This window comes from Heterocephalus glaber, unplaced genomic scaffold, assembly GCF_053883595.1.
Source record: "Heterocephalus glaber isolate CG9 unplaced genomic scaffold, H.glaber_assembly_v1.0 deba00001497, whole genome shotgun sequence".
NCBI lineage: Eukaryota > Metazoa > Chordata > Mammalia > Rodentia > Bathyergidae > Heterocephalus > Heterocephalus glaber.
The window spans coordinates 20,285,713-20,313,665 of NW_028258320.1; the positions used below are offsets into that span (position 1 = coordinate 20,285,713).

Consider the following 27,953-nt stretch of genomic DNA (forward strand, 5'->3'; position numbering starts at 1 on the left):
GGTTTTGAGTCTCTAATGACTCTGAGGCAATCTCATTTTTGTTATACCAGGAAGGACAACTGATTAGATCAATCACAACACCTTAGCCCAAGTGATACAATCAGCAACAACAATAGCATCAAGCATAGCTTAGAAAATGACAATTTGTGGTAGTTATTAATATATTACCTGTAACCCTGTGAATTAAATCAAAATCGAGGATCAGCCCAAAATATATTTATAGTGAATAATCTCTTCAATATAGCAACTTTACTCTTTGGGATAGGGACTTAGAAGGAGTTGGGGAGGGAGGGATAGATATGTAGAAGGATAGGGAAAGGTTAGAAGTGAGGTCACAGAGGACACAGGAAGATCATGCAAACTCTAGGAAACTGTTGAAAACAAGAGGAAAAGACAGATAGAATGAAAGAACAAAGACAAGAACAGAATAACCTAACAGCAGTAGGGAAGCTAGAAACTGTATTCACTTTCTTTTAAAACTAATGACAATCAAGAGAAGGAAAAAGAGAGAAGAAAAGAGAAAGAAAGAAGAAATCCTAAGTAGGGCAGGAACAGGAACAAAAAGGAACATAAAGAACAAGGTGGGAGAGTGAGAGTGTAAGAGCATGAGATAGACAGAGAGAGAGAGAGAGAGAGAGAGAGAGAGAGAGAGAGAGAGAAAGGAAAGAAAACAAAAAGAAGAAAGAAAAAAAGAAAAATTTGAAATGAGAAGAAAAAAATTAAAAATAAGAGAAAAAATAATTTTGAAAATAAAAAATAAAAATGGAGGGCCTCTTTCAGGGTATGTCTCTATTGTCGCAATAGACAACGTGGGCAACAGAGTGCAGATCTAAATCAATTAGTCTCAGCAAGCCAGCGGCAGTCCCCTGAGATTCAGGCTGATTTTTGGCTGCAAGTCCCAAGTTAAGCTCCCAGACTCCTGCAGGGTTGAGCTCTGCAAGGTTCTACTGAAGGTTCCAGCTGCCCTTCCCCTGAAGATAATCCAGGTTCTGATGGGAGGTGGTGATCCCTCCAACTTACCAACTACAGTGGTCTGGTGTGCCTTTATTGCAGAGATTCTCTTCACTTTTCCAGTTGTCTTCAATTTTCTTTTTTTTTTTTTTTATGATTCCACAGAAATAAAGAGACATTTATGTCTTTTTAATTAGGCAGAAAGGTAATAGCAATTGTAAACAAAGTTTGTAAGTACACAAACATACTTCTCCCTCAGGGGGACCAAGACATCCAAATAGCAACCTACATTTTAAGTAAAGGCTGCAATTTGTCCAAGCATAGATATTGTAGACATTCATGTGAGGTTAAAGAATGACCAGAAATATAAAGGGGGAAACATCGAGCTTCATAATACCTTCTGTGGGAGGCTGGTCTACTAAAAAGTGCACATACCCGGCATTGGCATAACAAAGTCTACACCTTAATGTATTCACAGCCTACAAGATAATTGGACTTCATCTATTAGTGAATACAGACACAAGAATGGAGTTTAGGTTATCCTTGGACTTGTTTCCCTGTACACAATGTGGTAATGGTTGCAAAGCTAAAGCTTCTCAGCCCGAATTTCTTTGTAACTCACCTAATGTGGACACGAAAAAGGACCCAGAACAAGGTTCCTCAGACTTCTTAAGAGTACAGCAGTGGCATGTGAGTATAGATTCTGATTGAGACATCTAGAGCCTTGGCTGTTCACTATGGCCCCATCCCACCTATACTGCCAGAGGAGAGTTAACAAAACCAGAACTTAGAGCAGGTATAAGCCTAAAAGACTTACAAAAGGTTGATATTTTAAACCACTGCATAACTAAAAAAAATACCCAAATAATAAACTTAAAAACTAGCATCAGTAGCAAATTGGGAAAAATATAATACATTTCTGGGGTTTACTTGTTTAATTCAAAACCCAGAAAGATTTTTATCCCTCCCAGTGCTGGGGGTGGAACCCTAGGCCTTAGATGTTATTAGGCAACCACTCTGCACTGAGCTACACCATAGCCAACACCCGCCCCCTCCCTAAAAAAAACAAAACAAAAAACTTCTAAAGAAAAGGAAGCTGCTTTATGAAGCACTCTGAACTTTTGTTTGTTTTTTTGTAGCAGAGATCGAACTCAGGTCCTTCCACTTGCAAGGCAGGTGGTGGAACTACTAAGCTAAATCCCTGGCCCTACTCTGAACTTTTAAGCAAATCTAAATTGGAAAAGAGTAAGTTCCTTTGTGTTATGACTTTTTTTTCCTGGTATGGGAGATGGAACTCAGGACCTTGTGCTTGCCAGGTAGGCATAGCGCCACTGAGCTAAATCCCCACCCTATGTTATGACTTTTAAGCTCTAGTTTCATTTCTTTGGAGCTAAGTAAAATACTGAGATCTAAAAATCAGGGCTAGCTCCCCGTGAGTTCAAGTTCAAGTCCTCCCCCGTGTTGACATCAAGGCCAGAACCATGCATGGTTTCTCAGCTGCTGTTCCAAGTACTGGTTGATTTTGAGACAGGCTCTCCCTATGTAGCCTAGGATGGCCTAAAACTAGTAATCATCCAGCCTTGGTGGGAGACTACAGGGATGCACCATGCCTGACCCCTAGGACAGTTTTGAGGAGGCTGTGAGCTGCTCTAACCACCTCACACGGCTCATTGAACACCACCACTTCCTCAGGGGACACAGACTGAGTACACAGCATGCAGTCATAATTATTCTGATAAAAAGCTATTCAAATGGGATGGTGCTAATGTTACTGGTACTAAAACTGAAATCTGCCTCCTTTCTCCATTATGTGAGTTCAGATTAGGGTTGGGGTGGGAGAAGCCCAGCACAAATTTGAGGCCATGAAAAAAATTATGAGATACCTATGTCAGCATCCAGGCTATAGACATACATACACACACTCAAAAGACAGACAAAAAAAGGAACCGATTCCAACCTTAAGTTTCATTTAAAAATCCTTCAGTATTCTTAAGAACATTGCTGATTATTTGTTGCTAATAACTACAATCTTAAGTTGTAAAAAAGGACACATTATACTCCTATACCCCTCCCCTCACAAGCAAAGCAATCAAAAAGGTCCTTTTAGGGCATTTCAGAAGAATACTTTCAAAAAGAGAAGCATGATAGAAGAAACAGCAGACTTGGAGAATGGGAAGAAAAAACATTCCAAATGCATGTCAGTCCAACATACTCTTCCAGTAAGGTGGTCAGATTTTTCAAATGTGCAAAATACACTTCCCAAGTTTGATCAATAGCAAAGTGGGAGGAAGCTGCTATCACTGGTAGGAAAAACTCTCCATCTTTTCTGAAATGCACCAAGGCAAAACTCTGAAGGCCAAAGTGAGCTGTAACCCCTTGCTCACTGCAGGAGACACGCAGGTGCCCCTCCTTTGCCCACCATGGACACACAGACCACTGGGCACCACACATGTTGGTGATGCTGCAGCTAGCTTGGAGACACTTTTCCACAATGATGTCAAGTTCTTCACTTTCATGCTTTATTGAAAGTAGAATATGAGTCAAAGACAGGTATGGGTAAGCAGGTTATGTCTCTAAAGAATCACTTTTAGCCCATAAACTGTGGCACATGCATATAGCATAATATGACACAATAAAAAAACCCTTTATATATATATATTTTTTTTTCCTTGTATATACCTAAAATATATGTGTGGCCAATGTCAGCAGTGGAAAGAATGATGCATTATATACTTTTTGTATTTTTAATTGGATATTGAACTATGTAAAGCTATTACTTATTACTACTTTAAAATCTGAAATAAAAAATAGGCCAAAATTTGTTAAAAGTGAAAGAAAAAAAAAGAATCATTTTTAGTTCAGAATAGATTTCTTGTTGTCCCATCTACTGTGATACAAATCCTTTATGGCCCAGTGCGTCTGGTATGAAACTCGAGCAAGGAAATATAACAGAGCTTTATTCCCTTCCATGACTATAAATCTCATATGTAAATGTGATTTAATGTTACTGCTACTAGTTCAATTTTTGCTTGCCCCCCTTTCCTTCCACTACTCCCCTTAAATATAAAATTTGAAACATTTCCTTCAAGTTTGATGTCCATCAGTGCAATCTGCTTTATTTGACATAAGGCATTTGGGGCAGTCACTTTTGAATGGATTTTTTGCCTTTTGGAAGAGTCATGTAATGGTTTAATTCTTAAATCTGTCTTTTCTTTAATGCCCTAACATGTCATAATCCTCTTGCCTTCTGGTGATTTCTTAGCAGTCAGCAAGTGTTCAAAGATTAATGTCCAAGTAGACCAGTACCTTTAAACCCTTCTTCTGGCGTACAAACTTGCATGACATCATCCGTTGCAGCATAATCTGCAGTTGATTCATCAGTCTTTAATAAAATGACAGATTCAGGTATGATGCCAAGGGTACCAAGGGTGGCACAGTCATCACTTAAAATCTTTCCATCAGTTGATAAATTCTGGTCAAAAGGAGAAACTGAAAAGGCATGCATGATCTGAATTTACAATTCTTTTAACATTTGATTAACAGAAATGAGAAGTGCTTTCTCACCACAAACTTTTCTGTTCCATACTCTAGCGAATGACTTGTTTTTGATAGGCTATATAATTTTGATGGGATATCTTTTGCCACTTTGTTTCTCCGTTGCTTTGATTAAAATCTGGATCTTTTTCTCCATCTGGTTTAGCTTCTTCCTTGTCTTCCTCTGTCTCAGAACTGCTCACATTCAGCTCTGGAGCCAAATCCTTCATCACCTTTTTATTGTCTACCGCTTTGTGGACGTAGATGGTGGCCTGAGTGTACTCCTGCAGGTCCCTCTGCTGCTGGCACAGTAGGCCTTCTCTGCACTCTGGACAGAGCTTAGGTTCAGAAATATACTGTGTTTCTGAAGGGTTTACATCTCCTACTTCAATTCTTGTGATTTTAATTATATAATCCACAACAAACAGCTTTTGTATCATCTGCTACTTGCTGGGCCATATCAGAGCTATAAGTTTAGAATCTCCTTTGGTCATGGAGGCAAATGTAAACATAAGTCCCCCATGGGGACACAGAAGGGCACTATTTCCAACCAATGACACAGGACTACATCTTGCAGGTTTTCTAACAAATTTCCACCATTCTACAAAGAACTGAGACACAATATAGAGGACATCTGTGTCCTCTGGCCAGTTACTGAGACACAGTCTGTTTTTGTCCTGGAACAGATTTGGAAGAGATGTCTTTTGCTCATGTGCAATCATCTTATGTAAGGCTTTGTTTTCCTCCCCTTCTCTTTCTAAGATCTTGCACCGTGAACTGTATTCTCTGTAACTCGGAAACTCAGGAGCCTTTGGGAAGTACTGTTGCAGTTTGCTCCACTCCTCTTTAGAAACCAGCCTTCTTTCATTTGTAGAGACGCACAATTCTCCCTGTGGACACAGAATGTCTTCATTAAAGTTTAATTCTTCCTCCTCTTTTTTTCTTTCCTCCTTTGATTCATCTTCACTGAAGGTGTTGCCATTCATTTTCCCATTGCTTTGGTCTGCATCACTATCCTGCTCATCTAGTTGTTCAAGAGCTAGCTGGTGCCAACTCCTCAAGGATGATTTGCCCACTCAAAATCCATCATCACCCTTTCCTGTTACTTTTAGCAAATTATTGATCATTTTATAATCTTCATTTAGTTGGTTCTTCAGATGCAACACACGACAATGTTCTACTACACATTCCTTACACAGTGCTTTCACAGTTAGTCTTGGACCACCTCCATATCTGCTGTAGAAAATGTCTGCTGCATATTCAGAAATTCTCTTCATAATTGAGATTTTGTCTGGATGAAGTTTGTCATGGGAACACAGGCAAGCATGGTTATCAATAGGCTTGGTAGGTGTCAGTTCATCCAACCACTTTTGTAGCCTTCAAGAGAGACAAACTCATAGAGCTCAGCTCCAGCAGGTAACCTTTGGTACAGCTACTTAACCTCTTCATGCTTTGCTTTTCCTTTATCCACACTTTGTTTATGCATCTCGGCCATTTCAATACACCACTCCCCAAATTTGGAATTATCTTGGTCTATGAGCTCTTGAAGAAAGGCTGGAACTTTCATGGTCGAGTTGGGCTTCTCTTGGCTTTGCAGTCTATAAACCAACATGTATGCATTTCAAGAGCAGTGAGTCCCTTTATCACACTTGGGTCTGCGTGTCTGTGACTTTGAAGGTTCTGTTAGATCTTTCTCAATCCCTAGTTGTAATTTCTTCCCCTCCATCTTTTTGATGTCTTCATCGTTAAGCTTATACCATTTGCCAGACTGCAGACCTTTCACTTGGGCAATGTAGTGGCCTGATTAAGCGCTCACACCTCTGTGTATGAGGACTGCACTGTGTTCACACACATAGGACCCACCTTTATGTTCCACATAAGGTTCCATATCCAAAATTTCTGAGAAGCCTATGTAGGTATTCAGCTTTTTCTTATGTCCAGTTTGCCTATGAAAGACAAAGTGCATTAGCTGCAAGTTCAGAATGCAAGGAAGGCTTAGAAGCCAAATCTTCCTTGTAGCATTCTGTTTGCTTTCACAATTTTCACAAAAGTATCAATTATCTCCTTCTAGTTTTTCTTCCTTTAAAAATTCTGAAATACAATCTGTTAACTGTGGCCTTGGATATTTAATTCCAGTCCATAGAACTTTGATAACAGCTTGGACTCCCTGCCACACTGATTGCAAACAGTTACATAGGCATATTCCCTACAGAACTGCTGCTGCTGCACAATGTTCCATACATCTGGATTCTTCTGTTTAGACAAAGTATCTTCCAATAGAGACATAAACAGCTTTGAAAATTCCTGGGCATCCTGTTGTTGCCCCATGCCTAAGCCTAAGGCTTTAACAAACCCTCATGGATCAATGTATTGTCTGTTACTGTTTTGCAACAAAGCAAACAAGTACTGGAGATGCTCAAAAATTGTTTGAGGTTCATAATCTTTCTCTTCATGGACACCATCTCCCATCATGTAGTCACTACAGGTGCTGGGACACAAGTACAGTGCCTGGCGAAGCTCCAGGTTGAGAAACCATACCTCAAGAAATGTGTTGACATTACAAGTGGCTCCAAGGTTTGTCAGGCCCACAAATGAGTTCTTTTTTTCTCTGCTCACAGCTGGGATCATTGATGTTATGAAAACTATTTTCATCTATTTCTCCTAACCAAATATGCTCACCAATCCCAACCAGGCAATTTGGATTTCCTTTGCTGTTGCGTCTTTAATTCCAGCACTATGGGAGGCTGAGACAGGAGGACTTCAAGTTCAAGCCCAGTTTGGGAAAATTAGCAACTCACTGACCCTGTCTGCAAATGCCGCGGATGCAGGGCTCCAGCCAGATGCGGTAGGCGGTCTCGATGTGCTCCTGTGACACCTCCTCAGGCGGCACAGTCTCTTCCCAGCGCCATGCGGCCTTCTACAGCTGCAGCCGAGGGGCCATGGCCTTGGCTCCAGGAGCGCCCCCCCTCCCCCGAGCCAGGCCGCCGGTGCTGCCTCTGTCTCCCAAATGGGTTCTGCCGCCTGCCAGCGAAGAGGATCAGGAGCTCCCTCAGCCAGCTTGCCAGTCAATCACCTGTGCGCGCCACTGTCCAGTGGGGTTCAATTTTCAAGAAGGAGCCTGAGAGAGGCCCTCTTTCTGTTGTTCACTTCTGCTCTATATTCTGTTGCTCAGAACAATGGCCTTTATGGCCCCCTCTTCCTCTGTGGTGTGGATCCAGGTACTGGTGCAACCTGGAGACCAGAGGTTGCGGGGTGGTGGTGGTGGTGGTGGTGCTGGGGTAGTGTGGCAGGCACCTGTGTGGCTCGCACCTGTGCGGCTCTGCTCCTTGGAGGCCAGGTAGGGGGGCGGGGCTGATGGTGGCCCACACAGCTCAGCTCCATGCAGCTCAGCTCCTCGCTGCTCTGCTCCTTCTGGCTATTATTTTAACTTTAAAAGAGGAATGTGTTATTCATGAAAAACACTTATTATTACCATATATACTAAAGTAGGAAAATATCTAATTGGATCAAAAGAAGTTTGAATGAACTATTAGTAGATTTTATTATTTGTAAGGAAAATTGAGGTATTTGTGAGATTGTGACTGATATTTGAGATTTAAAATAAATTCTTTTGGTTCCAGGGGCAAATACAATGTTCTTACCATTCAAAACATGTATGTCCATTGGTGTTAATGCGTATGTCTGGTCAGGTCTGTTGTGATACAAAAAGACTTACTCTCATTGTGACATGAAAAGACATATCAGAGATATAAGAAAAGACCTGTTATTACTACCATTGTTTTATTCCCAGCCATCTGTGTGGTCACTTTACAAAATGTAAGCCTCTTAGTTCATCCCATATTCACCAATAATGTTGCCATTTACTCTTTTATTTTTGTATTTCTAAATTTATCCTTTTTTTTTTTAATCCCAGTGCCATTCCCATTATTTCTTGGAACCACATTGCCTTGAAAACAAACTGACCTCCTTAAAGAACAGTATTCCTTTATCTTTTTCCATTAATTGAAACAGCTACTACCACTATTTGGAGTAGAGTCTTCTCAGTTTCCCACTCTAAGAATAATGGGTAAAAGTGGCATTTCTTTCATTTTGCTCTTTTCTACTACATCCATGGAGTTACTCTTTGCCATGCAAATATTCCTCTCTCTTTGAAAACCATAACTTGGCTATTCTAACCTTATCATGAACTACAGTTGTTACAAGTTAGAAAACACTAGCTTTATAATTTGGCCTTTCACCAAATTAGCAAGCAAAGAGTACACAATATACATGTTTGATTGAGTGATTGCGTATACTGCTGACTGCATGGACATTCCAAATGTCTTCCCTTGTCCTTTTGACAGAATTCATTGGTCAATGTAACAAGCAGGGACTGAGTAATTTACAGTTACAGAGCTGTCCAGATCTTTAGTTTCTTTGCTTTTTATGTATTTGAGTGTGGCCACATGAAAACTCCAGTGTTCACCATATTATTTTATGAGGAAATTCATGTTACTATAGTAATATATTTTCTTATGTTACTTTTCACTCATTATGGTGTCTGCACCACTGATTCTGCAGTGCTTCAACTGTGCGTCAGTCTAACCATTTAATGTCTGTGTTCTTCTCCCTGTGTTGAGACTTCTGTATGAGGTGTTCTATAGCCTTACCTAAAGCATATTGTCTGGTATGTATTATATGTTTATGATAAGCTTCTCCCACCATCTTTTCAAATCTTCACTGACCACCTAAATCCCTTATCCAAATCTCTTTCTACTTTGATAATATTGCCTAAAATATCAGAGGGAAGAATTATCTATTATGAACTTCCCAAACTCCATATATATATATGTGTATATATATATATACACACATATATATGTATATATATATACATATATATACACATTTAATATCCATTAACCTTTCCCCTTTCATCTCCCTAAAAACAAGATCTCTTCATTTATATAGGGTTGTATATTTTTTCAGTGCATAATAGTTTTGTATTGTCTTTCTCATGTTTCCTTATATTGTCATGTAGTGATTTGTAATATATTTACTATCCAAGCTATAAAAATAAAAGTCATATTAGATTTCTTTTTCTTGAATGCTATATTCTATAAACCCATCAGGTCTACTGTTTTAGTATAATTCTAAATTCTGTCCATTCACACTGCTACCATTTTTAAACCAAATTTTTATCTCAGGTGTGCAGATTACTGAAAATAGCATCCTGTTTTCCACTTCTAATCCTGGTTTCTTCTAATCACTGTCCCCCACTGTTTCTAGAACATTCTTTCTTAAATGTAACTATCAGCATGATATTCTCTACACAAAATGCACTCTGTCTTCCCATTTTCCTGAGGATGAAGTTAAGCTCTTTTTTTATGTGTATACAGTCCTCTGTAATCTGATCTTGTTATCTCTCAACTGTACCTTACTTCATACCTTTTCACTTAAACTCAGTTCCAGCCAAAGATTCATAGTTCCTGTGAATCTAAAGCTCTTGAATGTCTACATGCAGCACACTTTTCCTCTGCTGAGGATATCTTGGGGGTATTTAAAAATAATTTTTGATCAACTCTTCTATGCCCAGTAGTAATTAGTATTATGTGCTATGAACAGAAAAATGACTAATACTATTTCCTGACCACTGGAAGGAATGAATGAAGCACAGACTGAAGAAGAGATGATTTTACAATATATCATTAAACTAAGGACTGTGCCCACTTTGTTCACACCTAGATAATGACTGTCATATAATACCTGATCAAAAATTTAATATTTTTTGATAATAATGATAAAAACATAAAGCTATTATCTATATAGCTGTTATTTTGTGCCAGGCATTGTTTTCTTTGCTGCCTGCCATTTGCCTTGTCTATTCTCTACAGAGGTTCAAAGAAATAGAGCCAATCATCTGGCAAAATTGTGAGCTAAAATAAACCTTTTCTCTTTATAAGTTAATGTCTCCAATATTTTGCTACAGTAATGGTAAACACCAACTCTTTTGGCTCAGAAAAGGCTTCATAGAGCATTCTATATAAAAGAAAGAAACATGAAATAACAGGGTCCTCTGAGTTTTATGTTACTGAGGGTAAAGTAGGGAAGGAAGAAGATACATGGTGTAAATATCACTAGTATAAGGAGGAGAAGGTAAAAAAGTTTCTTTAATTTTTCGAATTCATTGCTCTAGATTCTGCATGGTCTATTATTATCTTTATATCCTTTATATTATATTATATATAGTATCTTTTATATTATTATCTTGATTCAATTCCCCACTCTCTTGAATTTCTTACTTTCCTATGACATGCTCCAATCTCCAGGAGTTAATGAGATTCAAGTAGAGCAAGAAATGGTAACCAGTGTGCCCATTACCATCAGTCATTTCATTTGTATGTAATGTTGCTATTGGGTTGTCTATCAGGTCTTCATCTTCTGATGTAGGACAGGTCACTAGCCAGAGATGCTCCAAGCTCAGATTACAGGATTATATCCCTTTTCAATTTCCATTTTTATGTTCATCATATTCGTACTAAAAGATTAGTTCAGAAAAGCTTCCAAAATAAGCACACAATGCATTGAAACATCTCTTTAACAAATTCGTAGGCCTTTGTATTGAGTGCATTTCTTTAGCTTTATTACTCTTATATTCCTCAGTTCCATTACTGAAGTTACTTAACATCAAATCTTTAGCAATATAATCTGAAGTTTTTCTTTTCAAGAGTGACACCTTTCATGAATTTATTCATTATGCCCCTAATGAATAAGAATAACATTGCCTATATGATCTCTGGACCAGCAATCTTTTGAACCAGCAAAAGTTGTGGACTACTTTTTCCTCACTTTCCCTATAATAGGTGCCTTCTCCCTGCCCACCATAAAAGTGAATTCAGCTCATAAAGAGTCTCTTCAGCTAAGCTAAGGAGCTAGAAGCCCTCTGATGAGAACAGCCACTGAGAATTTAAAGAACATTGAGGTTCTGGTCAGGTGTTAGAAAGATGGTACTCTTAGTGGTGGATGTACAGTAGAGGAGCACTACTAAAGCAGCTGTGCCTCCATTGTAGTTCTTTATAGGAGCAATGGTGTGTGTGTGTGTGTGTGTGTGTGTTTGTGTGTGTGGTGGGTGCTTGAAAACTATAATGGTATTACAGGGAGCGGATCTCAAAGACAGACTACTCATTGATATTTTATTCCTGCTAGTCCTTCAAGACTCAGTTCTTATTCTGTGCCCTTCAAGAGGCCTTCTTTTTAGACCCTCTAGACTGAACAAAATGCCTCTTCTTGCTCTAGAATCAACTTTTCATATTTTTATAAAGGCATAGTTTTATAAAGGTTGATTAATTTAGGCCAGCTTGTTCTTCCTGTGCTCCCCTTCCCCTATGATTACAGGCTTCCTGAAAGCTATGTATCTTCATCTTTGTATCTATAGTGCCAAATGCAGCTCATGTGATAATAATTGCGAAGTGGTTATATTGCAAGTTCTTGAGAATATATTAATGTTTATTATATGCTTGTTATCAGGTAACATTTTTTTACTGCCATTCAGATAATTCTAAAACAGAAGTATTTTTCCCCTGCCCCACAAAATATTATTTTCCTTTTTCATGTCTTTGAAAAGTGCCAGATAGAATGTAGTCATGTAGGCATAGCTGCTCTTTTGCTAAAAGTCAAGAAATTTCTGGATGCAAGGGAACATTGGAAGTCCACTGAAGCAGAACAGAGCCAACCAGGATAAAAAATGAAGCTGACATTTTAGAAAACATTTTGGAGGAAAGCTAAAGCTTGCACACACAAGCCCCAGCCAAAGGCTCACTTGGAAAACAGCTGCACAGGCATGCAGGCCACAGCCAAAGGCCTACCCAGATACCATTGGTAAATGCATGCAGAACCCAGCCAGAATACTAATAGACATGAAAAATCAAAAGAAGCACTAATACAGTAATAGTGGGGAGCCTCAATACCCCACTGTCACAAATAGATAGATCCACTAGGGAAAAAATAAACAACAAAATAGTAAAACTCAATGAAACTTTTGAACAAATGGACTTAACAGAAATCAGAATACATGTTCTTTTCAGCTGCACAAGGGTTGTTCTCCAAAATAGACCACATAATCGCTCATTGAACATGTTTAAGTAAATGCAAAGGAATTGAAGTTATCCCCTGTATATTATCAGACCATAGCGCAATGAAATTGGAGATCAATAGAAAATGCAAGAATTTCATAAACACATGGAAATTGAACAACACACTTCTGAATAACCAATGGGTCACAGAGGAAATTAAAGAAAAAATCAGACAGTTACTACAATTAAATGACAATGACAATACAATATATCAGAATCTATGGGACATAGTGAAAGCAGTCTTATGAGGGAAATTCATAGAATTGAATAAAACAGAGCAAGCTCAAATAAACAACCTGATGCTGAACCTCAAGCTTCTAGAAAACATAGAGCAGGACAAAGCCAAAGCTTTTATAAGAAAGGAAATTATAAAGATCAGAGCAGAAATCAATGCAATGGAGATTAAGAGAATGATACAAAAAAATCAATGAAGCAAAGAGTTGGTTCTTTGAAAGAATAAACAAAATTGACAAACCCTTAGCCAACCTTACAAAAAAAGGAAAGAAAAGACCCAAATCCATGCAATTAGGAGTAAAACAGGTTAAAATACAATTGACCCAGCAGAAATCCATAGGATCATCAATACCTAATTTGAGAACCTATATGCCAATAAGATGGAACAGAAGCAATGGACAGATTTCTATATACATATGAATTACCAAAGTTGAACAAAGAAGACCTAAAAATTCTAAACAACCCATTACCAGTGAAATGAAAATGTAATTAAAAACTTACCAACTCCACAGGTGCTGATGGCTTCATTGAATTACAAGACATTTAGAGAAGAACTATTGCCACTAGTGTTTAAACTCTTCAACGAAATTGAAAGGGAAGCAATACTCCCAATTCACTCCTGGAATCAAGCATCACCTTGATCCCAAAAGCAGAAAAAGACCCAACCAAAAAAGAGAACTATAGGTGAATCTTACTATTGAACATAGATGCAAAAATCCTTAATAAGATACTGGCAAAAAAATGCAGAAAATCATCAAGAAGATCATACACCCTGACTCAGTGGGATACATCCCAGGGATGCAAGGATGGTTCAACATATGCGAATCAATAAATGTAATACACTATATTAATAGAGCCAAGGACAAAAACCATATGATCATCTCAATAGATGCAGAAAAAGTGTTAGACAAAAACCAACACCCATTCATGATAAAAATCCTACAGAAAATTTGAATAGATGGTCTCTATCTCAACCTGATAAAAGCCATCTATGAAAAACCAACACCCAATATCTTACTAAATGGTCAAAAACTGAAATCCTTAACACTAAAATCAGGAAGAAGATGAGGATGTCCACTATCATCATTCCTGTTCAATATAGTTTTGGAAACAGTAGCCACAACAATTAGAAAAGAGAAAGAAATAAAAGGAATAAAGATAGGAAACAAAGAAGTTAAATTGTCATTATTTGCAGATGACAAATATATTTGCAGATTACTCTTTATAGAAGAACCCAAGAACTCCACCAAAAGTCTTCTAGACTTAATAACCAAATTCAGTAGAGTAGCTGGATACAAGGTCAACACATAAAAATCAATAGCCTTCCTGCACATGAACAATAGACCCCCTGAAAAAGAAACTGGAGAAACAACTCCTTTCACAATAGGATTCAAAAAAATGAAATACCTAGGAATCATCCTAATGAAAGAAATCAAAGACCTCTTCTCTGAAAACTATAGCACTCTGAAAAGAGAGATCAAAGAGGATATCAGGAAATGCAAAGATATCCCTTGCTTCTTGTTAGGAAGAATCAATATAGTGAAAATGGCCACACTTCCAAAACTGCTATATAGATTCAATGCAATCTCAATTAAAATTCCAACAGCATACTTTACAGAACTTGAGAAAACAATTCAGAAATTCATTTGGAACCAGAAGAGACCTATACTAGCAAAAGCAATTCTAGGCAACAGAGAGAAGGTAGGGGGTATCACAGTCCTCAACTTGAAACTATGCTACAAAGCTATTGTGATAAAACAGCATGGTACTGGTAAAGAAACAGACCTGAGGGCCACTGAAACCAATTAGAAGATGCAGGAACAACTCCAGACATTCTCAGCCACCTCATCTTTGACAAAGGAGCCAAACACCCTCACTGGAGGAAAGATAGCCTCTCTAATATATGGTGGTGGAAAAATTGGGTTTCAACTTGTCAAAGATTAAAATTAGACCTATATCTCTCACCATGCACTAAACTAAAATCAAAATGGATTAAAAATCTAAATAGTAAATAGAAACAGTAGCCCGGCTGGAAGAGAAGTTAGGTAGAACTCTTGAAGATGGTGACATAGGAAAAGATTTCATGAACAAAACTTCAGTCACAGTATGAACTAGCACAAAGAATCAACAAGTTGGATCTCATCTTATTTAAGAAGCTTTCGCTCAGCAAGAGAAACCAGCAACAGTATGAAAGGACAACCCACAATGTGGGAAAAAATTTTTATCAGCTCTTCCTCAGACAAAGGACTATTATCTAGGATATAGAAAGAACTTTAAAAAGTCAGACTTCCTAAATTTAAAGACCCAGTCAAATAATGGATATCTGAAATGAACAGACATTTCTCAGACAGAGAAGTAAAAGCAGCAAATAAACATATGAAATAATGTTCAACATCACTGGTCATTTGAGAGATGCAAATGAAAACAACACTGAAATTCCACCTCATCCCAGAAAGAATGGCTGCTATCAAAAAATCAACCAATAACAAATGCTGGCAGGGCTGTGGAGAAAAAGGAACCCTTCTCCAGTGCTGGTGGAAGTGTAGATTGGTGCAACTACTGTGGAAATCAATATGAAAATACCTCAAAAACTAGGATTCGAGTTCCTATTTGAACCAGTTATTCCCTGCTGGGTATCTTCCCAAAAGAATTTAAAGAATCCTACCACAGCAATATATGTGCACCCATATTCATAGTGGTATAGTTTGTGATAGCTAAAACATGGAAACAGTGCTATTGCCCATCAACTTGAGAATGGGTGAATAAAGTGTGGTTTTAAAAAAAAATAAAATGGAATACTACTCAGCCATAAAGAATGATAAACTAGAGGCACATACATATAGCTAAATGGATGCACATTAAGGCCATACTCTTAAGTGAAATAAATAGGACACACATGTGTAAATACTGAATGGTTTCTCTGGTTTGAGAAAATGAATGTGTAAATAAGGATCAAAATGTATACTAGATAATGTGAAATAGGAAGAAAAGATCCAAAGGGGAACTGGGACGGGTAGGGGAAATGAAAGAAGGGAAAGAAATAAATATGTAAATATGGAGGAGTGGAGGGGGTGAAGGGAGGGCATGGGGATGGGGAAAAAATAAGAACCAAGATATATTATATAAAGTTACATATTCCCAATAATGAATGTCAACATATTGTATACCTAATGTATACCCATAAAATTAATGAATTAAAAAAAATAAAAAGGTGGTATTTAAATTCAAGAAAAATGAACAGAACAGAGTGGTGTAAGAGGTTCAGACCTGAATAGAGACCATCGCGCCTAAAATCCTGAGGGCCACAGGTTTGAGGATCACGTGGCTGCCTTCTTGATATGCAAATATCTGAGGCTTAAATAGACCTGTGGTATCATAGTGTCCATTGGGATCCTAGAATTAGAGTTTGAGGAGTTACTATTAGCCAAGAAGTGAAGGCTTTTTACCAGCTCATGATAGGAAGGAACTAAAAGCAATTAATATGTGTTACGTACACGTACATATTCCCTATGATGAATATAATCATCATGTATTGCAAACATATACTAATAAAGTATAAAAAATAAAAAAACTTAAAAAGGAACTAGATGACGTGAGAACCTCATCAACCTATTTTAATGTGTGCATGTATTTAACATTCATGTGTAGTACACTGTGTATAGTTCAAATTTCGAAGAATTGGAACAGTGACCTTTTCAAGAATTAGCATTCTGATCTCACATATAGGGAAGTTTGTAAGTGTGTTTACATGTGGGCCCCGACTGACTTTTGTGGTCAATATTCATTTTTCAGAATAAGCAGTACTTAGCAAGACTCACACTTTAGAGATGGTTCCTTAACTAGCTTCATTCTGGCAAGCATATACTGCATGAGCATAGTGATTGATTATAATCAGTCAGTGCTTGCTAAATAAGTGAATGGGTCTGGATCTTCACCAGAGGTTTTCTCCCCATATTATTAAAAGATTCCATTTAGTACCTACCTTTATGTTTCCACAAGGATGGTAAAGAAATACAGGAACTTTGGGCTGGGGATTTAGCTCAGTGGTTTTGCCACCTGCTACACAAGCGCAAAGACCCGAGTTCGATCCCCAGTACCAAAAAAGAAAAAGAAATACAAATTAGTTAAATTTAATATACATAAAGTCTTTTATGTTATTGTTAAATCCTAGTTTTGAAGTTCTTATATCTATAGTATGAAAGATTTATATTTCATTTTATGTACATTTCAAAGTTTCTTTTATAAAATATGTTTGACTTTGCATCTTATATTTAATTCAGGTTGTGTTTCATTTACAACTGTTTTGTGTGTGGTTAATAAGCTATGGTGTTAGTTTTTTAAATTTAAAAGCAGATAACTAGAAATAATTAACAGGTAAATCATAAAGTCATTTCTCAATTTTAGATACTTTTTTATCAGAAATCAGGGATGGAAGTAAATTTAGAAAGCAAAGTGGTGACATTTGAAACGGTTAATGTTCCAAGGGAATTGGAATGGCAAATAGATCTTGTTAATTTTATATTTAATGAAAATGGTTCCATTGCAAAAATCTGAAAATTTGTATTATAAAGTTCTGTCAAAGGCACAGTACAGAGTCAAGTGCTGTGTAAAGACTAATACAAAATGTCAAAGTCTCTTTCCTCACTGGGGTGACAATCCAAACAAGATAGAGTGTTTTTTATCAAAGGGTTGCAAGTGAGTGAGCAGTCTAATTTTCACAGTGTTTTTTTCTCCCTTATATTAGCAGTCTTTTCTAATTGGTATGGTAGATGTATTTATAAATTAACATACATTTTTAATTTATAATTTAACTTATAACTTATTTTTAACTTATACTTTATTTCATGATGAGCCTAGTTCTAGCTTGTACTGTATTAGGTTTTCAATTTTCTGTGTTTAGAAAGTGAAGGAAAGAAGTCTTTTGGTAGATGTAATTATTGCACCAAGATATGATAGCAAGCTTTTCCCTTTTTTTTTTTGGTACCGGGAATCGAACACAGGACCTTGCACTTGTGAGGCAGGTGGGGAACCACTGAGCTAAATCCCTGGCAAGAAATGAATAATTGTAATTTTTTTTCTTTACTTTTGAAAAAATCTTAAATGCGGGACAGGGATTTAGCTCAGTGGTTCCGCTGCCTGCTTCGGAAGCACAAGCACCTGGGTTCAATCCCCGGTACCAAAAAAAAAAAAATCTTAAATGCTGAGAGCATTAAGATCCCACCCTTCAATATGAGTTTATCTATAAAAAAAAACACTTTAAACTCAGGACACCTATTAATTCTATAGTGAACATCTAGATGAGGCATTATAGAGAACATTGATTTCCACTGACTTAATACTGAAATCTTTACCGAAGTACTACTGAAGAAGAAACTGAAAGAGTTAAGCCTTTGATTATTTAAAAATGTTGTCAAGTGTGTAAAGCTGTTAAAGGCAAAAGAAGCAAATGTTACTGCTCAAGGCTACTCTCAAATGTAGCTCTGTACAGTACAACCTCCAATTGCTTGTGGTGGGGAAAATTGCAGATGTGCCGCTAGTTTAGTAAACCTGGAGAAAAATATTTTATGGTAATTCCAAAAGAAAAGATCACTTGGAGTTATTGTATCCTAATCAGAAGATGTAGCTGTTAAGTGAATTACTTTTATGGCTAAGAATATAATGGGGCTGTCTAGGAAATATTTAATTAATTCTTAATTTCTGAAACATCTTTTTCTTAACTTTTTTTTTTTTTTTTTGGTACCAGGGATTGAACTCGGGACCTTATTCTTGTGAGGCAGGCGCTGGAACCACTGAGCTAAATCCCTGGCAAAACATCTTTTTCTTATCCTACATAAATATTAAGCACTTATGAGCATGTTTCCTACAGCTTGAAAGGAGAATTCTACATAGATTTTAGAACTATTTTCCTTCACTAAGTGTTATTTAAGGTTACTCCGTATGGTGATACATCTATGCAGACCTGGAGACCTGACATAGGTAATACAGACAGAAATAAACCTTACTAAGTTCATTGAATTGTGAGCTAATAGAAGCTTCTTGGTTGATTTTTCTCATTGTGACTCTATTTCTTGCCCGCACTATTCAGATAGCTATATATATCAAATATGTAGGATTGGAATGAGTTCAGAGCTGATGTTATAAAACAACTCAGAAAGGTCTTTCAGTAGTCATAAGGCAGAGGATGTCCACTTGGACTGACTATTGGGAAGTGATTAAAAAGCTGATCAAATAGAGGAATATTTAAGAGGTTTGTGCACGTGACTGTTTCAGGAGCTAATTCCTTAAACTAAACCTCTTTATACTTATAAACATAAATATAAATGTGATTTCAGAGGCTGGTGAAGCCCAGAAAAATGGATGGTTTAGTCCCAATCTGAGTGAGAGGTCTGATGATCAGGACTGTCAATGGTGTAGTTTTAATCTAAAGATTGGCAAGGTCAAGGAATAGAAATAGCATATGTAAAAGGTTGAGTCTGAGGCAGGAAAAAATATCTTATGTTCCCATTCAAGGTCGTTAGGTAAGAAAAATTCCCTCTTATTCAGGGATGGTATAGTGTGTTTGTTCCAGTAGGCCTTCAACTGATTGTATGAGACCACTAACATTAGGGAGGTCAATATGCTTTACTCAGTCTACCAATTTAAATGTTTCTCTCGCCCAAAAATGCCTTCTCAAAGGCATTTAGAGTAATATTTGACCCAATGTCTGGGCATCCTGCGACTAGTCAAGTTGACACATAAATCATTAAAAGTTTAAATCTGGATTTTAGAAGACTTGGAGATTAATTAGACATAAGAGAATGAAGAGGAAGAGTAAAATTAACTCCCAAGTCTTGTGTTTGATCAATGATTAATATAATTTACTAGGTTGAGGACATATGGGGAAAAGTATGACTAGTAGTGATGTGGGGTAGTGAATGTGAGTGACTCAAACTAAATACTTTTCGATGCACTTATGATGTCGATATGTATGGACAGGTATAGAATTATAGTCACAACTTCTTGCCTATGAATTGGAATAATAACTCTAAGTCAGAGGGTAGATATAATGTAAAAATATGAAGATGTATGAGGTTAGGTTCTGAGGAGAAGTTAAAAAAAGAACCAGACTGACCTTGGTTACAGCTGGGCCTGGTAAGAGCTCTCAATACTCTCCACAGTGTAACAGTTACTTATATTCTCAATGTTATAACTCAGATGTTGGGGAGGTGAGATGAAGTATGCTTATTTTGTTGCAGATGGTCAGACCTCCCTGATAGTGGAGTGATCTTTTCCTGCAAGGATAGATATTCCACTCCTATCCTAATTCAAGTTTTGTACTAGACAAGGAAATGAAAACTTAGGTCTTCGTTAGAACACGGAGCTTAAATCCTGGGGGTGCTGCTGCTAATTTTAGATAAATGAATGTGTTTGGTGAGGCACAAGTCTGGTCTCTCTTCAGTCAATCATAAGTGTTGAAATTTCTGAATTATTTATGTTTTGAATTATTGTTTTCACTAGCATTAAATATATAGTTTACACTATATCCTTATTATTCAATAAATATATATCATATATATTTGTAATGAACTAATATATACATATACAACTCACTTTAAAATAGAAGAAGAAAACTGTTATCCATTAGCTCAGGAGAAAGTGAAGGAATGAACGGAAATCAATAAGGAGTGTTTACTGGCTTGAATTGTCAAAAATTATATTCTATAGCCATAACATCAAGGTAAAAGAAAAATTCAATACCAAAATTAGAGACCCCTAAAACAATGCATGACTGGTTTCCCAGTTTACTTGGCTGACATTATCTGGTTTCCCGGACACTTGTCTACCCGATCCATCCATGAAGGGTGAAGTTGTTTCATTGTAATGTTAATCATTAATGTTTTAATGTTAATGTTTTCATGTTAATCATTTTTGACAGAGATGAATTCTCTCCAATGTGTATGAATCTGACATACAGGTTTGACGTATAATTAGTCACTCCGCCGTACTTTGAAAGTAGAGCTTAGTTAGCATAAATTCATTTCCTTGATAAGATATGTTGAACAAGTTGCTGGCCTTTGAAATGTAGCCTGGTAATAACTACAGTTGTTGTTTTCTTACACATGAACTTGTCTAGTTTGTTTGTCCATGATAGAGATTTTTCACTTGTTGAACTTATCATGAAAACTTTCATGAAAGTTGCATAATAAAGTTAGCGTTTCTTCCCTTTTTTGTTATATCCTTCACTCTGAAAGATAACTTTGTTTTTAAAAGGGAAAGGCATTGTCTGATGTGGGAAATCTGGAGAAAAGATGCATTATATTCAGAGTTTAGATTTAAAAAATAATAAAATGGAAAAAAAAGTCAAGTATAGTTAAAATTATTCTTAAAAAGAGTGTATTGGAGTAAAGGCCTTTGATTTTTTTCATTAGGTTGATTCCTAGATATTTTACTTTTTTGGATGCTATTGTGAAAGGGGTTGTTTCTCTAGTTCCTCTTTCAGTGAGTCTGTTGTTCATGTACAGGAAAGCTATTGATTTTTGTGTGTTGACTTTGTATCCAGCTACTCTACTGAATTTGGTTATTAAGTCTAGAAGACTTTTGGTGGAGTTCTTGGGTTCTTCTATATAGAGTATCATGTCATCTGCAAATAATGACAATTTAATTTCTTCATCTCCTATCTTTATTCCTTTTATATCTTTCTCTTGTCTAACTGCTGTGGCTAATGTTTCCCAAACTATATTGAACAGGAGTGGTGATAGTGGACATCCTTGTCTTATTCCAATGGAGTACTACTCGGCCATAAAGAATGAGAACTAGAGACATAGCTAAATGGATGCACATTGTGGCCATCCTCTTAAGTAAAATAAATAGGACACATGTGTAAATACTGAATAGTTTCTCTGGTGTCAGAAATGGAAAGTGTAGATAAGGGTCAAAATGTGTAACAGATAATGTTAAATAAGAAGAAAAGGTCCAAAGGGGAAGGGGACGTCGGAGGGATGGGGAAAGAAAAGAAGGGAAAGGAATAAATATGAGAAAAGGAGAAAATGGAAGCAAAGTCTTGGTAAATAGGGAGAGGTGGAGGGCAGGGGAATGTGGAAAAAAATAAGAACCAAGATAGATTACGTAAAGGTACAAACTCCCAATAATGCATGTCAGCATATTGTATACCTGAAATGTACCAATAAAATGAATTTTAAAAATGACTGTATCGGAGATCAGTGTACTATGTCTCACCAAGATCAACAACCAGTTTTCTGTAGTTAGGCACCAGAAACACACATTTTCAAACACCACGCTCTCCCTTATGGCAAATTGCTTGTATGCTTTGACATGTTTGCATCCTTGGAGGTTATGAGGGCACAGTGGAGTAAGATTTCTCATTTCACACTCTATCTAGGCCATACAAATTGGCAGACAGACTATTTGATGTTTTTACTTTCTTCTCAATTTATATAATTAAAGTTGTGTAAGTTACATTTATTAATAATGGAACTTAACTCTAGATTTTATTCTATCTGGTTGTATTTAGCTAACCCTTCCCCAAAATTTTGTAGTTGGAAATATTGATGTAATCTGGAGAAAAGTTTTACATTGAAGTAATAAAAGTTTAATGTGTGTAGTGTAAGTGTGAGGAATAGTGTTGTTTATTTCATGCTATACTTTCAGGGTTTATGGACACTAAAAATATTGGCAAAGAACATTGATTGCTAATAATTACTTAAAAATCATGATATATGAGTAACAGTATTTTTCAGGGCTCATACTCACTCAGTTATAACAAGTGTATTTTATACAAATGACAGTCACTCTCAGGTCACTGAAATTAGTATTTTATTGTCAATGGGAAAATGTTTGATTCCTGATAAAGTCACAGGACTTTCAATTGTTATTGTAGTTTCCTTCTATATTACATAGTGCCTAGTGAAAACTATGTTTATAAATTAAAACTGGTAATATTCATTTCTACTTTATTTTGTGAAGCAAATAGGCAAAAACAACAATCAATATTCTGTAGCTCATAACTCAATTTGCTTTCTATGAGGCACTGGAGTTCCAGCAGAGCTCTGATCATTGATTACAGATTCACCTTACTTAACTTGATAAATGATTTTGCCCAAGCCTCCTTTTGGAGAGGCCTATTCAGACTTTGTAGATATCAAATTATTACTGCTTCTTTAGTCCTATATGTAACATTAGTGGTAATAATCATTGGTTTGTTGTTAGTGTTACAATAACAGTATTTTGAAAGCCTGTTGGCATATCATTTTACTTGACTTTGTGGAATCATGTGAGAAAACAGTACTTTTTAAATTAGTGTGATCCATGATTAGTCTGTTATATAAGAAAATTTTGAATGGGTTGCAAATGAATTATCTTGATTTGAGAATGATGAATTATATATGTGTAATATATTGTGATTTTCTAGTCTGTACTGTAAAATGTGAATGAATAATTTCTCTGGAGACCATAAGTCATCTTTTTGATATAGCCAATATAAGAACTAGTTTGTAGTGAATTTAATAGGTTCTGTGCCCATGGCAAGTAACTAGGACTTGGTTATTTTCCATGTGAGAAATATAACCTAGAAATGAATTTTTACATTATTTACCTCAAGTGGATTTGACAACTGGAGGCAGTATTTACATAGACTATTCCACTTTCATTTATAGACTACATGCTCCCCACAGGCACAAGCAAAAGAGTAACTCTCATTAATTATAGTTAAATATAAGTAACAGTCATAAGATTGATGGTGCTTAATAATTTTTCTAATTTGAAATGTGTCAGTTTTGAAATTGTAATTAATAACTATAGTTTATAATTTAAAATGTATCACCAGAAATCTGAATATTTTATAGTGTCATCCTTATTTTTTGGAGCAGCAATTTTTACCTTTACCATTCATCAGAATATCTTTTATAAAACAAAAATAGATTGCTGGAATCCACCCTTACAGTTTCTAATGAACACATGGATTAGGATAACTACAGAATGTGGAATTCTAAGTTTCTAAGGTGATGCTGGTCCAAAGTCCACGCTTTGAAACCCATGCTTTGGAGATCTGATGGCAAGGTAAGCTTTCTAAACTTTAAAGATGTGGTTCCAGAAAAAATGCTGTAGCTAAAATTCTTGAAGTCATAGGTATAGGCAAGGACTTTCTGAACAGAAGCCCAGTTGCACTGGAAATAGTTCCAAGAATCCACAAGTGGGATTAAATTAAAAAGCTTCTGCATAGCAAAAGAAGCAACCAACAGAGTGAAAAGACAACCTACAGAATGGGAAAATAATTTTGCTAGTTTCCTCCCACAGAATACTGATATCTAGAATACATACACAACTCAAAAAAATTAGACTCCCCAAAATAGAAGACCCAATCAAAAAATGAGCAAGTGAAATTAATAGACACATCACAAAAGAAGTATAAATGGTCAATAAATACATAAAGAAATGCTGAACATTACTGGACATTAGAGAAATGCAAATTAAAACAACACAGATTCCACCTTACCCTAAGAAGAATGACCATCATCAAGAAATCAAATAATAACAAATGCTGATGAGGCTGCATAGTATGTGTGTGGAGGAGGAACACTTCTACACTGCTGTTGGGAATGTAAACTAGTACTCGCTGTGGAAATCAGGAAGGAGATTCCTTAAAAATCTAAAACTAGAAATTCCATTTGACCCAGCTATTTCCCTTCAAGGAATCTTCCTGAAAGATTTAAACACATCATATCACAGTGAAACATGCATACCCAAGTTTACAGCAGCATGATTCATAATAGCTAAATCTTGGAAGTGGCTCATATATCCATCACCAGATTAACAGTTAAAGAAAATGTGGCATTTACATACCATGGAGTACTACTGTGCCATAAAAATAAAGTTGAGCCATTTGTGGGAAAATAGATGCATTTTGAGACCATAATGTTAAATGAAATAAATCAGACACACAAGCTTAAATATCGCATTGTTTCTTTTATGAGAAACCCAGAATAAAAATAAAAAGCAAAATAAAAAATAGATAATAGAAAGTAGGGAGATAGATTATTTTCAAAGGGAAAAGCGATCAAGAGATGGGTAAATCAAGGAGAGAGGGAAGGGAAAGAGATGATAAAAAGGATTGGGGTGGCTGGGGATTTGAGCTCAGTGGTACTGCTGCCTGCTTCACAAGTGCAAGGTCCCAAATTCCATCCCTGGTACAAAAAAAAAAAAATCATAAAAAAATGATTAGGGTGTGTTATGTACCTGTGTCAATACTACAAATGAATGTAAACATTATGTATAGCAAACCCCCTCCCCCGCCAAAAACAAAACAAAACAATGGGATCAAAGGGTTCGTAGAGTCGGGAGGGTGGGATGGGAAAGGGAATGAAAAAAGAAATTAAGATGTGTTATGCACATGTACTAACTTCCCACAAGGAATATAAACATTATGCACTATACCATGTATTAAACTAAAATAAAAAAATAAAAATGCAGTTCCAAGGGATGACATTACATACACATATTTATATTTTGTGAATGTATGTGACAATAAAGTTGATGGTAGATTCCAAGTCCTCTCGTTTTGTCCTTAGAGCTGTTTTTACTACTCTTGAAAAAACATACTTATAATACTGGAAACGGTATAGCATTTTAGCATATTTAGCTAGAATATGAGGATATATAGCAAAAACTATTATAATGATTTAAATTACCTGATTAAGTGAGATTACAAGGCAATTTTTTTATTGCTATTGAATTTTTTGGAAAAATGTGTAATGCCATTCTTTCACAGTAAGTAAACCATTCTATGAAAATTTATTTACTCTTTTATAGTTTAGCATTTTGCAATGTTCTAAGGTTATTAATTTGAGGTAGATTTTCACTCACAAAATATAGTAGTAGAGATGGGTTAGGATAAAGATATTCATATGTCTGATAACATTTTTTGTTCTCAATGATTTAAATAAATTTTTTGTTATCTGAAAAAATTAAATACTGGTGTTAATGAACTGGAGCTGTTTGCTGACTGCTGTGTTTGAAGCTATCCAAATAGAAGAAAAACTACTGAGTTAGCATGAATTAACTAGGGATTCAGTAGAACACTTTTATTTCAGAACTAACGCCTATCAAGTAGATACTTAATAAATATTTGTTAATCATATTAAATTTGGAGGCCTGGCCTCTAGGGCTAAAGCTTATCAATTTTATTAAAGCACACTGGGTTTGGAAGGAGAACTTTTGCCTAGTTATAAATTCCATCTCTATGTGTAGTTCATCAGAATACGTGATGCTCTCCCACCAATTTACAGGAGTGCATCTTCATTACATATGGGCTGCACATCCTCTGATACTCTAAGAGCTGGGCCTTTCCAAATTGTGTTTAATGGTCTAGATTTGGGGTTGAAATTAGACTGGAATGCACTAATGCCTACTACTGCTGATAGTACATCATCCTTACTCTTTCCTCTCTTAAAATAACAACAAACAACAATCATTTTTCTTGGTGGAAGTTCTTACTTTTTATTAATGCAGGTTTTTAAAAAGAGCTGTATAATTCTGACACATTAGATTGGAATATTGCTAGTAATATATCCTGTATATGGCCTCATCAGACCCATGCTCTTGTAACTCACAGTGCCTTTTCTTATTATTGAAAACTTTCTCTTTACCCCAGGGAGTATTAAAATCCTAGGTATGAAAAGATCTCTTCTGCCCTCTATTTTGGCTCACAGAGATATCCTTTGAAAATTACACTTTTTGACTGTGAAAACATAGACTATGGATAATCAAAATATGTAAGAATGCTCCTTTATTCTGATATGTAGCATTTATTAGTTATGAGCAACATACATTCATCCTCACCAAAGACCAAATTGCATTTTAGAAAAAGCAAACAGACTGCAAAAAGTGGACAACTCCCTGCATGCACATAGTAATCAGTTTTATAAAGTAAGAGGTAATGAAGTTTTATTCTTATGGCTATACTCACCATGTAATTTGCACACTTTTTAATCTTGTTTTTATTTTAGTAATATTCCTTCTAGGCCTATCTTTCATAATTTATTTTTAATTTTATTGCACTGAAAATTTTTGTTATGTTATCTTAGACGTGTTCTTACACAAAACCAAATAATAATAAAGTTTAAAAACAAAAAATTGAAAAGACTTCCTTTATTTAAATAGTGTATACTATGTACAAAGTTTATATTATCCATACCAAGTAGTTTACTGCATTAGATTTTCATGAATATCCTTTCCTAAAATGTTATCTGGTGCCCTTATGTGGTGTCTTAATTGTCAGTGTAGAATACACCCCTCTTCCACTTGAATCACCATTCTCCTTATTCTAGATAGGGAATTAACTGTAGATTGGCCATATGTGGTGGACCTTAGCTACTTTTTATTTTGCCTAGAACAATATTGGTCCTTAATATATTATATTAAAATCACATTAGTTTCTAAAATTTGAAAATCAGAGATTGTCTAAAAAGTTTCTGATTTTAGTTTCTGTAAAAAACCTGGAAGGTACAGGCAACAGTTCTCTGGAACTAAAGTGATACTTGCCCCTTTTAGTTGGGACAAGAGTTCTGTTTACCTCAACCTACATTAATCTCTGTTATTTTGTAGACAATGAGGCTAGTGGTCAGTTGACATTAGTACTTGCCTTATTGGTTATTTTTCCCCCATCCCCAACCACCTACCTGGCCCTCTGAACACTTAAGATTGTGACTGCTTATATCTTTCTGCTATATTGGAACTTATTTGCATTGTGACAAGTACCGCTGGGCACAGAGAGTTTTTGTAAACTACTTTATAGTGTATTCTATGTTCCAGATAACAATAATTTGAATTAACAGCTTTCTTACAGGCAATATGTTACAGAATTGAGTCTAATTATTATAAATTTTATGTTCTATAATTTGTGGAGGAGATACTTGGGAACTAACAATATATTGCATGCTATTATCTCATCTGTGCATGGAGTAATCTGCTGTCATCCTTTACAGTTTGACTTCATTGATGCCCTATGAAGTTGTCTCTGTTCATGACTCACTCTAGTATCTGTCAGTGAGTGCATGCCCAGAACTTCTGTTTTTTCCACACATCCCTTACAGAGCTGGTGACTACAACAGTTTCTACACCAAGACAGTA

The 27,953-nt window shown here is 36.1% G+C and overlaps 1 protein-coding gene and 1 pseudogene across 11 annotated transcripts in view; one reads left to right on the forward strand and one right to left on the reverse strand.

Moving 5' to 3' along the window:
- The window catches only part of Ctnna3 (catenin alpha 3), a 1,794,873-nt gene that overhangs the window by 567,337 nt on the left and 1,199,583 nt on the right, over positions 1–27,953 (forward strand). The window lies entirely within an intron of this gene.
- LOC101723806 (ubiquitin carboxyl-terminal hydrolase 48-like) lies at positions 3,959–7,441 on the reverse strand (annotated as a pseudogene).